This window comes from Coenobita brevimanus, chromosome 109 (assembly GCF_032717465.1).
Source record: "Coenobita brevimanus isolate Jiangsu-jjx chromosome 109, ASM3271746v2, whole genome shotgun sequence".
NCBI lineage: Eukaryota > Metazoa > Arthropoda > Malacostraca > Decapoda > Coenobitidae > Coenobita > Coenobita brevimanus.
In genome coordinates this window covers 16,775,680-16,793,281 of record NC_137062.1, presented here as the reverse complement: position 1 = coordinate 16,793,281, position 17,602 = coordinate 16,775,680, and positions in this window count along the sequence as shown.

Genomic DNA, 17,602 nt, shown 5'->3' with positions numbered 1-17,602 from the left:
TATATATGGTATGAGTATACTGTATATAAATATGTATGTATACATCTACCTGAGGGTTATGGAGTGACCTTTTTTGATGACCTGCACTGGACTGCCCTGCCTCCGAACTGATCCAAGATGACAGCCCCTAAACCGGTAATGAGGGGTTGGCGTAGTGACATCTTCATGCTGCCCTGGGAATTAGTGTACATCTTCTAATGAAGGCAACAATTCCATAATTGGAACAGGCCTGTTTGCGTCCCTTGATCTGAACCACCCAGGTGTGTGAGTCAGTGGAAGCCAGCGTTTGACAGACTCATGGAGGGCGAAGTTCTGTTCAAGCTCACCCCTTCCAGAACGAATTTACCAACCATTGATTCCGGTTTCTACCACCTAGAGTAGTGAGGAGCCAATGAGATAAAGATTGGCTGCTCTGGTGAGGTGACATTGGCTGTGCCCTAATGTGTTTGGCTGTAGGCACAGCCAAGCCCCTTTATAACCTGTAGGAGAGGAAGGAAGGGTCTCTCTCCAACTCGGGCTGGACCACTCGTCGTGTAAAGTGGAATCAGGAGGATTGTTAGTTTAAGGCCACTTAGTATATAAGTACACTACCTACTCCTTTAAATGTATCTTGTCCCCTCTTTTTCATCTTAGATAGTATCTTGGGCTTGTTATTACAGTGTTTTATATAAATGTTATCTCAGAACTCTGTAGTAGTATAATTCAGACGAGTAGTAAAGTAAGAGTTTGACTACGGTCTGTTTTCTGGAAAAGAGGTGAAGAAAGTAAGACAGGCTGGCAGTGAAGTTAGTAGGGGAGTGAAAGATAAAAATGGTAGATTACTTGTGGAGAGAAGGGAGAAAGAAGTGTGAGCCAGATGGAGAGAATACTTGGAAGGAAATGTTGAACATAGAGAACGGAAGTAATGCGAGTATAAGTGGCTGGGGGGTGGCTGGGAGAAGGAGTGAGAGGTGAGACGACAGGAAGAAATCATGCAGGATAAAAGAAGTTGTGGAAGCAATGAAGAAAAAGCTCCAAATTGGGGAAAGCCCCAAGAATTGATGGAGAGTGTGGTGAAATGCTGAAGCTATGGGGGAGAGATAGTACTAGAATGGATGTGGAAGATATGCAGATTGGCCTGGGAGGAAGCGTAGAGGGAGGTCGGAGGATTGGAAGTCAGGTATAATTATTCCCTTTGTACAAAGGAAAAGGGGAAAATGAAGTGTGTGGTAATCATAGGGGTATTTGTCTTCTTAGTGTAATAGGGAAAAGTGTATGGTGGTGGATACTTATTGGACAGAGTTAGGGATATAACAGAGGAAATAGTTGGAGAAGAACAGGGTAGGCTTTAGGAAGGGAAGAGGTTGTGTTCTGTAGTCTGCTAGATCATATATTCATTCTTAGATCTTAAGAAAAGTGGAAAAGTTTCTAGAGAAGAGAAGGAAGTTGTATGCGGCCTTCATGGATTTGGAGAAAGCATATGGCAGAGGTGGATGGACAAGGATTGTGGAAAGTATTTAAAAATATATGGAGTAGATGGGAAGTTGTTGAATGCTGTGAGAGAGTAAGTGTATGATGGTGCTAAGGCTGCAGCATATGTGGATGGTGAACTGGGTGAGAATTTTCTCTTTTTGAAGGTTGAGGTTGAAACAGGGATGTGTCATGTCTCTATAGCTGTTCAATCTGTACATGGATGGTGGGGTAATAAAAGAGATTACAAGGTAGGACAGTGGATTTTGGAGTGGCTTGGGCTCCTGGTGAGAGAGGGAAGTGTTGAGGAAACTCCTAGGTAGTGTTGTTTGCAGATGATACTGTGTTGTTGAGTGAAGACGAAGGGGAGCTGCAAAAGGAAGCTTGGCGGATGAGTTTGGGAGAGTGTGTAAGAAACAGAGTTTAAAGGTGAATGTAGGGGAAGAGTAAAGTGATGGTCTTTGAGAGAGTGTGAAGTCAGTGGAATGTACAGGTGAGGATGGATGGTGAGGAAATGGAAAATATGAGTACGTTTAAGTATTTGGGGAGTGTGATGAGTAAGGATGGAAGTTTTGGAAGGTGAAGTGCTTGAAAGAGTACAAGAAGGAAGAAAGGTTGCTGGTTCCTTGAAGGCAGTGATAAGAAACGGGGAAGTTTAGAGCATGGAGAGTGAAAAAGTTACTACATGACAATATTGTGATACCAACTCTAACGTATGGAAGTGAAGCTTGGACGTTGTTGGAAGGACACAAGTCAAGAGTGAGAGCAGTGGAAATGAATTATATACTTAAAAGGAGCTTGTGGAGTCACATGGAGAGACAGGCTGACAAATGTGGATATAAAGGAGCATTGTGATGTGGATGTGGGTGTGACAGGAAGCGTTAGGAGGAGTAAACTGAGGTGGTTTGGCTATGTGGGGAGGATGGAGGGTGAGAGACTGACGAGGAGAGTGTATGTGAGTGAGGTGGAGGAGGGGAGAGGGAGGGGGAGGCCGAGGATGAGATGGAGGGATGGAGTGGAGAGGTATATGTGAGAGGGGTGTGAGTTGGGAGCAGGGCAGTGAAATGGCGGGGGACATGGCGACGTGGAGGCGATTTGCTTGTAGCCACCCCGTACGGGATTAAGGCTTCTGGCAATAGATAGATAGATAGTGTTTCACCCACCTATCTAACAAAGGGAATCCCTGTTGAAGACGGCCAGCTAGACCAAGATGGTAATCATAAAAATGTATCTATATCTATATTTATATCTATCTATCTATCTATTATTCTATCTATCTATATATATCGTCTGTCTGTGTCTATCCGTCCAGCTATCCATCTACCTACCTTCCTGCCTACCTGTCTGTCTATATATCTATATAACTATCTATGTCTAACCTGCCCTGGGAGTTGACAAAGATAGTATTCATCATGGAGAATGTCCAGTGAGAAGACATGATATCTCTCAGGTTTTGGATGTTGAGTCTTGTAATCACTATCAGCTTCGTAGCCCACACCAGCAGCCTGCCCTCCAGGAACCACTCTGCTAAGCTCCTCAGGTTGTCCAGGTCGTTACTCAGCACAACGACCAGGGTGCACCATGACCTCGAACGTACCTAGTGTTCATCATCACCATCATCAATATTATGGTAGTCATCATTATCATTCACACATCTTTTCTCACCCTTGGATGTTGTAAGAGAGAGAGAGAGAGAGAGAGAGAGAGAGAAACTAATTTTTCTCCAACTGAATGAACCCAGTGTTGAGAGAGTTCAGATATCATCATCATCACCATCACCACCATTACCACCACCACCACTATCACCACCATCACCATTGTCGATATCTCACCAGCTGACTCAGTATCATTACCATTAACGTTAGTGCTATTATTACCTCAGCCCATGAAATTGGACATAGGTTATGTAAAAGCCTGTGTCCGTTTGTTTGCAAGTTATCTAACAAATATATTATCATATTAAAAGGAACTTTGGTTGACAGGTGGGCATTGGGCAATGGGTCAAGGAAGAGTTGTTTCCATTTTGAGGTGGATCCAGACTCAGATGCAGGAGTAAAGCCCGTATACTGGTCAGTTCAGGAAGCTCCCTAACACATCTGCCTTTGTGATTTACTTTTGGGTACGGCCAGGTAACATAATATTGTACGTTATTTGTGAGGAATATGATGATATTAAAGTTATTCAAATAATATGATAGGACAGTAAGTAGTCATAAGCAAAATAAACAGCTTAACGCCTTTGTACTCATTGACACGTTAGTTGTCTTTAGAGTCTGGCTGAGAGAATATGCATTGATGTTTTTGGCTTCTTTAACCCACCGTGTGCCAGTGCCGTTTTAAAACGGTCTGACAATGCCGCGGCCAGTGCCAGTGCCGTTTTAAATGGTCTAAAATAAAAAACTTTACTGTGACTGCATTTTTCAAGATTCGTGGGTAAAAATTTGCAGCCATGTAAGGTAACTGTTCCTCTACCATCCCCCAGGCTGTCAAGGCCATACACTCACTCGCTGCCCCCTTCACACTCGCTCTGCCTCACTCTGCCTGTGTGCCTCAACCAGTGCCGTACATAGTGAAGGGATTTTGTAAATATTTTCATGTACAGTAAGTGTAAGTTGTAAATATTTTTCTTGTAAGTGTAAGGACTATATAGCGAAGTCAAGTTGTAAATACGTTCTTGTAAGTCCCAGGACTACCTAATGAAGTCAGATTGTACCTATCTTCAATTAAGTGTAAGATATTGCATTCACAGTGAGAAAGACACACAAATTGTGATAGATACTCAAGTAATAAGTGATCAGAGAGTGTACTGAACATCGCTATACCTTTCCAGCATAAATACTTGAGTATACCTTACATAGAAAACGGCTTTCTCTCACATACGTGGTGAACGTGAGAGAGGCTATACCTGTATACGAGAATGTAGGACTCAATAAAACTAATTTTCAAGCCTCGGTGAGCATTTTAATGGCGAAATTCGTTGTTTCCACATCAAAATCTATCATTTTAGCCAAAAAATAAGGCCAAAAAATGGCCGGGACTGGGGTGACCCAGAGGGCTAAAAATAGCCAGCACATGGCGGGTTAAAGCAAAATAACATTAGCCAGAAAGTATGTTTTCAGCCAATCAGCATCATTTTTGGAGGTGTCATAGCTTGTCCGGCGCTCATCAGAAGTAATAAGTTGCAACTGTGGGTCCCGAGATGCGCGGCAGTGTGGACAGGTTGAGTAGTACCACAATAGCTGTGAGGGGAGAAGGTAGTGTGCAGTAGTGCCCTTTTAAACCCTCCTCTATTACCCCCTGTCCCAGGCACATGTCATATCTCACTATACCAATAGTGCTTGTGTAAACTTTTTGGACACTGTTGTGATTAGAATTGGTGTTTGCAATAGGAAATTAGGTGTTTGTGAATCGTTCACAGCTGTTGGCCCAACGATGATTGTGCTACTGTGTTTCGCCATGGCCCAACAACTATACTACCTCTACCCTGCACCAAATGTGAGTATTGAACCATTGAACAATAGTGACAGTGAATCAGGTGAATATCGCGTGGAATAGCTAGTGAGCAAGGAAATGGAAATGGTGAGATGTGCAGCAGTTTTAGGGGGAGGCGGGAAACCACCTTACAACCAGTGGCGTATCCAGGATTTTCGATTGAGGGGGCAAACACTTCGAATATTTCCCCAAAATATCTGTCACCACACTGGCGTGAGTGTCCCAAACACATACACTTTCCCACATTCGTGATACTGTCGTTATTTTCTATTTTCCTTTGCAGTTTTGTATTTCTCTCTCTCTCTCTCTCTCTCTCTCTCTCTCTCTCTCTATCTCTCTCTCTCTCTCTCTCACCACTTAGCACATAATGTGTAAATCAAAATTCTCTGCCGCACCCACCCCCAATCTGGTATTCTGTTTTGTACTACTGCTGTGGTGGTAGCCAATAGAAATTCTGTTTTCCACTACTCTGTCAAAGGCCTTTTCCAAATCAACAAAAACAAAATAAAGATCCCTTCTCCTACCAATATATTTTTCCTGAAGCTGTCGAACAATGAATATGGCATCAGTGGTCCCCCTACCTGGCATAAACCCAAACTGCATCTCATCAATATTCACTCTTTCTCTAATCATACCTTCTAAAACTCTCTCCATTACCTTCATTATCTGATCTAAAAGCTTTATACCTCTATAATTCCCTCTTTCCAGGGCATCACCCTTCCCTTTATACACATTTACAATTACACTCTTCAGCCAATCATCTGGGACAACACACTCATAAATAATCCTATTTATCAGGTCAGTGACTAAACTCACCCCTATATCGCCTGAGGCCTTCAACATTTCGGCAGTCAACCCAGACACACCTGCTGCCTTCCCCACCCTCATCCTGCCTATTGCCTCACTCACAGTAGCCTTTGATTGATACTGCTACTGTGAGTGAGGCAATAGGCAGGATGAGGGTGGGGAAGGCAGCAGGTGTGTCTGGGTTGACTGCCGAAATGTTGAAGGCCTCAGGCGATATAGGGGTGAGTTTAGTCACTGACCTGATAAATAGGATTATTTATGAGTGTGTTGTCCCAGATGATTGGCTGAAGAGTGTAATTGTAAATGTGTATAAAGGGAAGGGTGATGCCCTGGAAAGAGGGAATTATAGAGGTATAAAGCTTTTAGATCAGATAATGAAGGTAATGGAGAGAGTTTTAGAAGGTATGATTAGAGAAAGAGTGAATATTGATGAGATGCAGTTTGGGTTTATGCCAGGTAGGGGACCACTGATGCCATATTCATTGTTCGACAGCTTCAGGAAAATATATTGGTAGGAGAAGGGATCTTTATTTTGTTTTTGTTGATTTGGAAAAGGCCTTTGACAGAGTCCCTAGAGAGGTGGTGAAGTGGGCAATGAGAAAGCTTGGCTTGGAGGAGTGGCTGGTTAGGGTGGTTATGGCCATGTATGTGGGTGCTCACACCCAGGTGAGAGTGAATGGAGATTTGAGTGATGAGTTTTCCGTGAATGTTGGTGTGCATCAGGGGTCAGTCTTGAGTCCCATGTTGTTTATCATGGTACTTGAAGCCCTTTCACGTGACTTTAGAAACGGACTCCCGTGGGAGTTGTTGTATGCTGATGATTTGGTGTTGACTGCAGAGAATGAAAGGGAGGCGGAGGAAAGGTTTAGGAAGTGGAGAGATGGTATGGGGCAAAAGGGTTTAAGGGTAAATGCAGATAAAACAAAAGTGATGATATCTAGGGTTGGTGGCGGTACTGTCAAAGACGAGGGAGAGTGGCCATGTGCAGTTTGCCACAAGGGCGTGGGAAGTAATTCCATCTTGTGCGGTGTGTGTGATAAATGGGTGCATAAGAGATGTAGTGGTATCAGAGGTAGACTGCGAGATAATGCTGATTTTATGTGTACGGCGTGCCGGGGTGAGCAGGTGGAGATCGTCAGACGTGAAAGAATTGAACTTGCAGGTGAATCTCTTGAGTGTGTGGAAGAGTTTTGTTATTTAGGAGACATGTTGTGTGCTGGAGGTGGGGCTGGAGCTAGCTCTGTGGCTAGGGTGAGAAGTGGTTGGAAGAAGTTCAGGGAGCTCTTGCCTCTCCTGACATTGAGGGGGCTCTCCCTACGTGCTAAGGGGTCTTTGTATGCAGCGTGTGTTAGGAGTGTAATGCTGTATGGCAGTGAGACCTGGGCAGTGAAGGAGGTAGACATTCGCCGGCTTAGACGTACAGAAATGACAATGATTAGGTGGATGTGCAGTGCGTCCCTGCGTCCAAGGCCTGGAGGGGCTGGGTTTACAATGGAAGAGTTGAGAGGTAGGATGGGACTGGAGTGTATTGGTGTTGTGATGAGGAGAGGTAGATTGAGGTGGTTTTGGACATGTGGAGAGGATGGGGGATGATGGTTGGGTGAGGAAGGTGAGAGGTGTTAATATTGGGGGTGGGGTTATGAGGGGTAGACCGAGAAAGACATGGGACGAGGTCATTAAGTGTGACCTTAGGGTTAAGGGACTGAACAGGGAGGCTGCAATGGATCGTGCAGCATGGAGAGCCGCCATTAGGTGACCAAGGCCGACACATGCAAGCATGTTGGAGCCTTTAAAAACGAAAACGAAACGAAAACTACTTATTCTCTTAGTTTGATTTTCACTGGCTCAGGCATCAGGGGTGGTGCATACGTCAAGACTGATGTAAGTAAATACATCTGGTGGAATTAACCTCTCTTAATCTTTGACTCAGGTGACCACTCGACCTGCCCGGCTCAGCAGGGAATGATTTTCATATCACCTGAACTGTACTGTACTGCATAGAAATGATTTTTCCATTTAGGAAAAAAAGAAAACCATCGTAAAGCTATTCATCCTGAAAATTTTCACCTAGAAAAGTGGGAGAGACAAAAGATACTCTGTCCCCCAGGATCCAAAAGTGAGGGGGACGCGTCCCCCTGTCCCTCATCCAAACGAGGCCCCTGGCACACGTAATTATATCTGCTTACTTTCTAAAATGTAGTCTGAGGTGATCAAAATAGCTACATGCAGTCTTCAAAAATTCTGCCTGTTTCAGTTGTTTATAACAATAATTGTGCAGTGTTTGAACTGGCTTCAGGGTGAAAGGATATGGCTGCGGGGTGAAAGGATGTGGCTGAGGGACAGGAAGGCTATTTTTACACCACATCAGGATTCAAGTGCAAAACATCATTAGAGCTCTAATATTAACCACATAATCTAAGGTGATAGGGGAAATTGTTATGTTGTAACTGGTCATTTTTCTCAACGGTTTTATAATATTTACTGTTGCTTTCGATTTCAAAGGAAACTATTGCTACTAAATATTTCTAGAAATAGATAATCCATCCATCCATCATCCAATCCTACGTTGCCCCATGAGAAGCGTAGGAGCCCGGGGCTAGGCAAGTTTGTCCTGACATTTAAGATGAGAGTGACCAACCTCACTCATCCCTGAGTGGTATTACGTCGGCAATGAATCCCAATCACTGCTTGGATATAAACCTTCATCGGCGCAATCCGATTGGAGTGCCGTAATTACCCACTAAACCACCATGCGCCAAAATTTGGTTATATGGTTACCACCCAGCGTCGTAAATGTTTCCTGGTGTACAGGAAACCATTTGGCTTGTCACTCAGTGTAGAATCACCCAGAGGCAGAAGGAAGAGGAAAGAATGAAGGAAAGTGAGACAGAAGAGGGAGCGTAAAGTCACCCGTGGGCGGAAGGACGAGGAAAGAATGAAGGAAAGACGGAAGAGGAAGGAAGGAAAGAAGGATGGAGGAGAGAAATAGATAATATTGTTTAATATACAAGTGGTAAAATTAGGAAAACTGTTTTGTCATACAAGAACTATGCCAAAAATTCCTGTCAGCATTTCCCCCTAATTTTCCCAAGGGGTGCAAAATGCCCCCCCCCCCCCGTGGCTAAGTGTATGCTTACAACATGGCTTTGTCATGAACGAATAATTGGCAAGGTGTTCATGAAATAATTGTTTTTTGCTGATATATGTTGGATAGTGTTATAGCGCAATAAATAGGAGTACAGTGCAACGAGTGTACGTGATAAAATAATGACTAGGGCATGAGTCATGTACGCCTTACAGCCACGGCACACCGTTGTCAGGAGGGATAAAATAGAGGCGGTTTGGAGATATTTGATTTTATTATATTGTTATATTTATTCCGTATGCTTCTTGTGTGAAATAAAGCATTGGTGTTACTGTGATATGTTTATCGTATGCTTGTGTGGATGAATGTAAACACTGCACCACGTGCTCGTCAGAAAATATCGTCTGCGATACCTTAGGTTATCCAAATGTGACCTACAGAACACATTTATGTCATGTTGTGTATACACACACACACACACACACACCGCTCGCTGGCGCAGTGGTAACGTTCTCGCTTGCCATCTGGTAGACGGGAGTTCGCGCCTCGCTCAGGTTGCGAAAAGTTTCACTGAAGAAGTGGGTGGTTACTGTCCCCCTTGAGCAAGGGGACGGGTATGTGTGTGTGTGAAGGTCACAGCCTTGCCCTTACATAGGACTATATGAGCTCTCAGCTCCCTTCCGGGAGGGTAAAAGCTGACGATCACGACCATCAAGTGATCCTGACCGACCCGGTGAATTACACATTCAAACACCCACACGCAGTACAAAACTCCTCACCTCCAAACCCATCTAGTCCTGCAGGAAGAGCATCGCCACTGGAGAAGTAAGTCATTTTTTCTATTTATCTATTTACCTGTCTTTATGTCAGTATATTTACACATACATATATACTGTTCTTTACCTCAACACATATGACAGGGAAATAAGTACAGCTTCAGTTTCAGTTGGTAGCAACAGGTGTGGTGATCATGTGTGGTTTCTGAGAAGACTAAAAAAAAAAAAAAAAAAAAAAAAAAGTAATTTTATAATAGTTGTTGGTATATGATCAAAGCCTAGCTATCAAGCATAAAACTGTTTGTGCGCTATGGGAAAATAACGTAAGCGAGTGCGGCTGATGGCGTTTCAGCGTGTGGGTGGGTACACTATAGTTTTTTGTATTTTTCTCGAAAAATATGAGGTGTTGGATCACCGTTTGGTCTCAAATGAAAGCCAATGAAATTCTGAATAGGATGATAAAATAAAAACATAACACTGCCAAGAAAAGTTTTTCGCTAGAGCTCCTCGAATAAAAAATCTGTTGTCTGTCGGAAATAGGTTTTACTTTTTCACTTATTACTGGAACACCACACCTCGTATCAACATGCCACCTACACCATTCGAAAGCTAACAAAGTTCTCTTTTCAGTGATGGCATAATACGCTGAGACTGATTGATAAATTTTCGAGTTATGATGTTGGGAAGTCAAATGAATGTTCCCGAATGTTTATTCACAAGCCCTAACGTTCGCATAGTGTTTTGTGTGTGTGTGTGTGTGTGTGTGTGTGTGTGTGTGTGTGTGTGTGTGTGTATGTGTGTGTGTGTATTTGCTTATTGTGTAGAACAAACATCGATAACTAGGCATATGTGGTTTTGTGACAAAATTAATATGTTTTGGTGGTGAAAATAAGTCGAGAATACCTTTTATGCAGCGCGTGGTGGGTGGGGGGGGAGGGGAGAAAAGCTGATGTGTTGTGGAACAAAACTTAATAAATTTACCGCGTGCGAAAGGGTTAAGACACGGTGTCAGGCAGTTTCCTTAACCGACGAGAATACGGACCTGTATCTTAATCGATAAGGTTTGATGTGCAAAATAAGTGGCCAAGGAAGAGGTGCTATGAAGCTTTCCATGCCAATTAGAATAACCATAAAATTTCTTCAGTTGTGCCTCAGTTTGCAGGGATTTATTTACTTATTTTATACTACTACTACTACTAGTACTACTACTAATTATTATTATTATTATTATTATTACGTACCTGCCTTGCGATGGGTATAAGTTGTGACATTTCCTGAGAAATATTGGTATCTGATCCATTCTTGGCTTCTAGGACAGTCACTGGCCACTCCTGATGCCACTCACGCCATACCTTTAATGGTAGTGGTGGTAGTAGTAGTAGCAGTAGTAGTAGCAGTAGTGTCAATTGCTTTTTATTACGGTATATTTTTTTGGCATCTGTTTCGGTTGTAAAAACAACTGAGCATCACCTGGTGGAGGGGGTGGTGTGAGGTGGTTGATGGCGGGTGTGTGAGAGAGATGACGGTACAGGCGGGAGACAGCGAGGCCTTCAGCACAGCACTAACAGCACCCCCAGAACAGCGTCCACCACCTGCAGAACAACAATCAACTTTTAGCACAGCAGTTCTGGCGCCATCAGTACAGCTATAATGGCGTGGTCTGAAGCGGTGATTTTTTAGCATCACTTATTGTCCAGCCATCGGTGGTGGCGCATCCTGGGGGTTGTATCGTCACCTACAGCTGATTCTCTGTCTGCTGGGGGTGAGAGGAAAGCTTCTCTGGGAGGGGTGAGGTGGGTGTGGCGGGTAGAGAAAAGGGATAATGGAATGGCAGAAAAGGTGGGAATTGGCAAGGGGGGGTTCTAAGAGGTGGAAGGTGATAGGTAAGTGACAAACTGAAGAAAGGAGAGGGGAACAGGGGTATATCCTTCTTCTTGCCCTGTTGTGTCTATTCTGGTCTGCAGGAGCGTGACTGATAAGGCTTGCAGGTGCGTGACTCACACTCCTGCCGTGGTACAGTCAGCATAGTTTAGTGGCAGCTGTGCATTTTTTTTTTTAATAACAGATCAGAGGAAGGGAAAACAAATGAATAAAAAACAATCCTTACAGTAGATTACTGGCGTCCTCCATTCATCAAATATCTGTAAGAGATGGACTTAAACAGCTGTAGGCTGAAGTTTCGGGGGAAACAATTCCGGAAGCGAGTTCCAGAGAGATGCAGTCTTTCAAAATAAGACGATTTCTTGATCCTGGCTGATATATTCCTTATTATTGGTTTCGGCACTTGTTATTTATCAGGAAAGTGTACAGTAGGTCATATATACTGTACGTATATATATATATATATATATATATATATATATATATATATATATATATATATATATATATATATCGTGTCGTTTCATTTATAATGGCTCCAGCATGCTTGCATGCGTCGGCCTTGGTCATCTAATGGCGGCTGTCCAGCTGCTTGGTCTCTGGCAGGCTCTCTATTCAGCTGGGGCAGATCCAGGAATAATTTAAGGATGTTGACCTACTCCGTGTACTGATTTAAAAAATTTATGGGCAAGTGAAAGCAAAATATACAGTGTACATACAAGTTAATAAAACAAAATAGAGTCCAATTAGTGTAGTTTTAATAAATACCGGTAGATATTAATCTTTGCATATACAGACTTTTATAAGGAAGAATGCAGTGTTATTAACTACCTATTATCATTGCGGAGAACTTAGTTGTATTAAACTTTAGTTCTCCAATAAGAGGCAGCCTGATACACTGGGATAATGTAGTGCAAATCAAGAAAAAATAGTTGTATATCCGTTTACAAAAGAAACAAAACATGGATTCATTCTGTTAGCTTCAACATGTGTTCTGATCAATTGTGGTTTTCAAATATTATTCATCTGGCAACACATTAGAGAAGTGCATACACCTTGTGTGTTGTCTGACAAACTGATCAATAACTTCAAGGATATCAACGGCCACTCGAACATAAACATTCATTAAGGCCAGTCCATTTAACCTCCCATTAATCGAAGAACCCCTCAACCATGTCTTAAGATGCAGCAAAGCACTGAAATACATTTTGTTTTCTTAAGCAGTGACTGGCAGATCGTGGATGAGACGGGGCACAACACGAATGTTTGGTAAGAACGCATCATCTGCATATTTCAGCGCTTGAACAGAGCTCTTACCAACGTCTCCATTACATAATTTCCATTCTGTGTACCACAAATTTTGCCCAGTTTCCAGCGATCGATTCTTGGTCATATCAGACTGATAAGCAGAGTTGGTTTACATCTTTTATATCATTGTGGTTAGTAAGCAATACCTCTGGAACCAGCATCAAACCTGTAATGACAGACTTCTGAAAGGCAGCAAATCTCTCCTGTAAATGTTGGACTCAATGACATAATAAAGAAATGGTCACATGTCCCTGTACTACTCATTAGGAGAATGCTGAGGCTTTATTTCTCAAAGTGTGTCTTCCAGTAGAATTGTTAGTTCCCTTACTTAGAATTAAGATTTTGATGCCTAAGTTTCATGTACTTATCTTGTTATGGTTTAAGTAATATTGAATATGCGGCATCAGTTTCTTTTAAATTATTTTTTACTTCATTTATAGCCTGTAATTCTCTCTCTCTCTCTCTCTCTCTCTCTCTCTCTCTCTCTCCCTCTGTTTCTGTCTCTGCCTCTGTCTGTCTGTCTGTCTCCAATCACTCCTCACCCTTGACAAAGTGATAGCTCCAGCTGCACATCCAACACAGAACATGTCTCCCAAGTAATAACACTCTTCCACACACTCAAGAGACACACCAGCAAGATCAAATCAGCAAGATCAATCGTTTCACGTCTGACAGTCTCCACATGCTCTCCCCGAAACACCGCACACATGAAATCAACATTATCTCGCAGCATACGGCTAATACCAGTACATATCTTATACACCTAATTATCACAAACATTGTTCAAGATAGAATTACTTCCCACGCCCTCGTGGCAAACCTCACATGGCCACTCTCCCTCTTCGTTGACAGTGCTGCCAACCCTAGATCGAATCATCTTTGCTTTATCTGCATTTACTCTCAAGCCCTTGTGTCCCATACTATCTTTCAACTTCCTAAATCATTCCCTCTGCTTCCCTTTCATTTTTTGCAGTCAACACCAAATCACCAGCATACATCTCCCACGGGAGTCCATCTCTGAAGTCACGTGAGAGGGCTTCAAACACAAAGATAAGCATAAAGGTGCTCAAGACTGGCCCCTGATGCACACCAACATTCACGGTAAGCTCATCACTCAAATTTTCATTCTCTGTCATTTGGGTGCGAGCTCCCACATACATAGTGATAACCATTCTAACCAGTCACTCCTCGACCTCAAGCTTTCTCATTGCCAACTTCACGACCTCCCGAGGAACTCTGTCAGGCCTTCTCCAAAATATCAAAAGCAAAGTACAAATCCCTTTCCTTTCCTATAATTACATTTTTCCTAAAGCTGTCAAACAATGAATATGAGATTAGTAGTTTCCTTGCATATCATAAACCTAAACTGCATCTTATCAGTATTCACTTTTTCTCTAATCATACCTTCTAGAACTCTGCCCATTACCTTCATTATCTGGACTAAAAGTATTATGCCTCTATAATTTTCTCTTTCCAGGGCATCACATTTCCCTCTGTACACATTTACAATCACACTCTTCAGCCAGTCATCTGGGACAACACATATATAATCATACTTACCAAATCAGCATCAAACTCCAGTCCTATATCTCCTGAGGCCCTCAAAATTTCAGCAGTCAGTCCAGATGCACCTGCCTTATCCAACCGCATTCTGCCTATTGCCATGCTCATAGCACCAGCGTCAGTTAAAGGCCAAAGGCCAAACACTGGATCTGCAGACTCCAAACCTTTCCTATTCCAGTCAAACTCTTCATTCACAAACCGGATATAATGCTCTCTCCAAGCGTCTTTAATACCCTTACTTTTCACCACTACCTGGCCTTCATCATTCTTCACACACTGCTCACCTGAGATATCCCAGTTTTCTCTTTTCATCTGATTTGCCATCTTTAATATCATATTCTTCCTTTCAACACTATTTTGGTTATTCAGTAAAAGTTTCTGGGGCTCAGATTTTGCCCTGTATACCTCTTTTCTAGCCCTACTCTTGTCAACCAGGTGTTCCTATTTGTTTCTACCCATTTTGCATTCCTGGGGAAGTCTTCTCTTCTCCATAACTGCAGCTCTACGCCCTTATCCCACTGTCATGTCATTTTATGTCTCCGGGGTCCCCTTGTCCATCCACACACTGAATCAGTATCTCTTAGATTATTCTTGAGAGCTCTGTATTGTTCATTGACACTTCCAACAGCAGCTCCCTCTACAGTTACCACTCTACTCATCTCGCTGTAAATGGCATCACGTACAGCTTGATTTTTCAACTTCATTATTTCCTCCTAGGTGCATAGGTCTGCCTTAATCTAGGAATTAACTTTCTCTATTGATATTCATTCTCGATCAGTAGCGAATTATTTGAGACATGTTTGAGTGAAGATATTAATATAAATTAGCATCAGTAAAGTATAAAATACAAATAAACTCAAGAAAGGTTGGAAATAGTCGAGGAGTACGAAGGCTAAGACCTACTGAGTGTGCGAGGATCCCTGAGGCACACGGGCAGTTTTGACTGTCTACTCTCCCCAAGAACACGATCCGTTGCAGTCGCTCTACATTCATGTCTTTAATTGTACTGGAAAGGTCCCTAACTGTACTGCAAAGGTCCCTAACTGTACTGCAAGGGTCCCTATCTGTATTGCAAAAGTCCCTAATTGTACTGCAAAGATCCCTAACTGTACTGCAAAGGTCCCCAACTGTACCGCAAAGGTCACTACCTGTACCGCAAAGCCCCTATCTGTACTGCAAAGGTCCCTAACTGTACTGCAAAGGTTCCCAACTGTACTGCTAAAGGAACAGACACAAGGGAAAAAGTGCCGGAAGTAAGCATTGCTCAAAGGAGACTGTGGTGGTGTTAGTGGAAGAACACCTTGACCTACAACCAAGAAGTTCCAGATTCGATTCGCGATCCGGCCGTAAGATCCTCAAATAAAGTCTTTTCTACCCTACCCTGTTTGTACCTAGAACTGAAACAGAGACCTAGACTGAAAATTTGAATGTTGCATGTTGTAGTTAGGGAGAAGTTTGCTGGGCTACTTCACGTGCAGCCTATAGACACTAATACAATGGTATTTTCTTCTTGCTTATAAATATATGGATACAGTAAACTGTTAAAATGGAAGAACTATACTCACATTTGGCTAATGTATTTGCTGCAGAGATAAAACAGTTTCTACCTTTAGGGTGTAAGAGCAGTATTCTCGTCGGCTTAGGAAGCTTTCTAGCTCCTCTTCCTTGGGGTTTTATTTTCTGTACTACATGGTATTATTTTTACCAGCCGCGAAGCGAAGTTGGTGTTGTTTTCAATTTCTGTGTGTGTGTGTGTGTGTGTGTGTGTGTGTGTGTGTGTGTTAGCATGACAACTTCCCAACCGATCAAGATATAATAAATTTTACAGGTGTAGTATGGAAAAAAACAATGATGAGTTCGAAATTGGTGAAAGTTGGTCAATATCTGTCTGTCTGTTAACAAGATAACTTCGCAACCACTCAAGGCATCATCACCAAACTTTACAGGTATGTAGTAGGGATGAAAATCTCTTACGACTAGTGTTGTCAGTTTGTCTTCCTGTGTGTCTGTTAGCATGATAACTTCGCAGCTGCTCAAGATATCATCTCAAAGTTTTACTGGTGTGTACTAAGGATGAAAATCTCCTATGAGTTCGAAATTGGTGAACGTAGGTCAAGGTCTGTGTGTCTGTTACCACGATTACTTCACAACCGCACAAGATACTATCAACAAATTTTACAGGTGTGTAGAAGGGATATAAATCTCCTACGAGTTCGAAATTGATGAAAGTAGGTCAAGGTCAAGGTCATATTCTTAGCGCTAGATATGCATCGGCTCGCCGCTGGTGTGAATCCCCCCTTAGGTCTTATATCTAATTTATTTATTTTCGGTATCGGCTTAGAGTGCAGAAATTATATATAAGACAATATCAATACATCACTTACAGAAATAAACTGTTAAGGGGCCTGCTTTATCGACGAGGATGTTGGCATAAGTAGCTACGTAACCGTTGTATATTCCCACTAAGTATCTTTTCTAAATATTATTATGGTTCTTTCTTCTTGGTGGCGAACTGACCTGCTAGTGAGGTGGGGTAGAGGACAGCACCAGTAGTAAAGGGAGCGCTCACCACTACCACTATCATTAGCATCATCGCCACCACCACTGGTAATGATTAAATAGTAGGAACCTAAAATGTGCAGGGGAGGAATGATGGCGCCCAATTCTGAGGCCCTACACGGGACAAAGACACACACAGACTGACCAACACTCAAGGCAAGCAGCCAGGTAGAACATACAGGGTCGATGGGAAGGGCTCTACACACACACACACACACACACACAGACCAGTAATAATAATAATAATAATAATAATAATAATAATGATAATAATAATAATAATAAATTGATAAAAATAACTTGCGGTCAAAGGCATTATTCCATGTGGCATAAAAGCTTCGTAACTCCTCTTTCTTTCCGATTTATTTAGCATATTACACCATTTTATCTTCTGATAGTGCTGGATATGGACGCCTTCTCGTGGTGACACCGATATAACTGGTCAGCTCCGCTGCTGATTATACAATGTCTCTCAACTACATACTTATTCTCTGAAAGGAAAATGGTGGACTGGGAGGATAACTTCGGTCCAACGGGTTCACGTCCATATGAACCCAGGGCTTGTGGACCCTCCAAAGAAACGTCGTCTGTGGCACTTTGGAACTGTAGATTGGGAGGCCCTCAGGCAGTTCTTCTTTGATTTTCCATGGAATGATTATTGCTTCCGTAGCCGAGAGCCATCT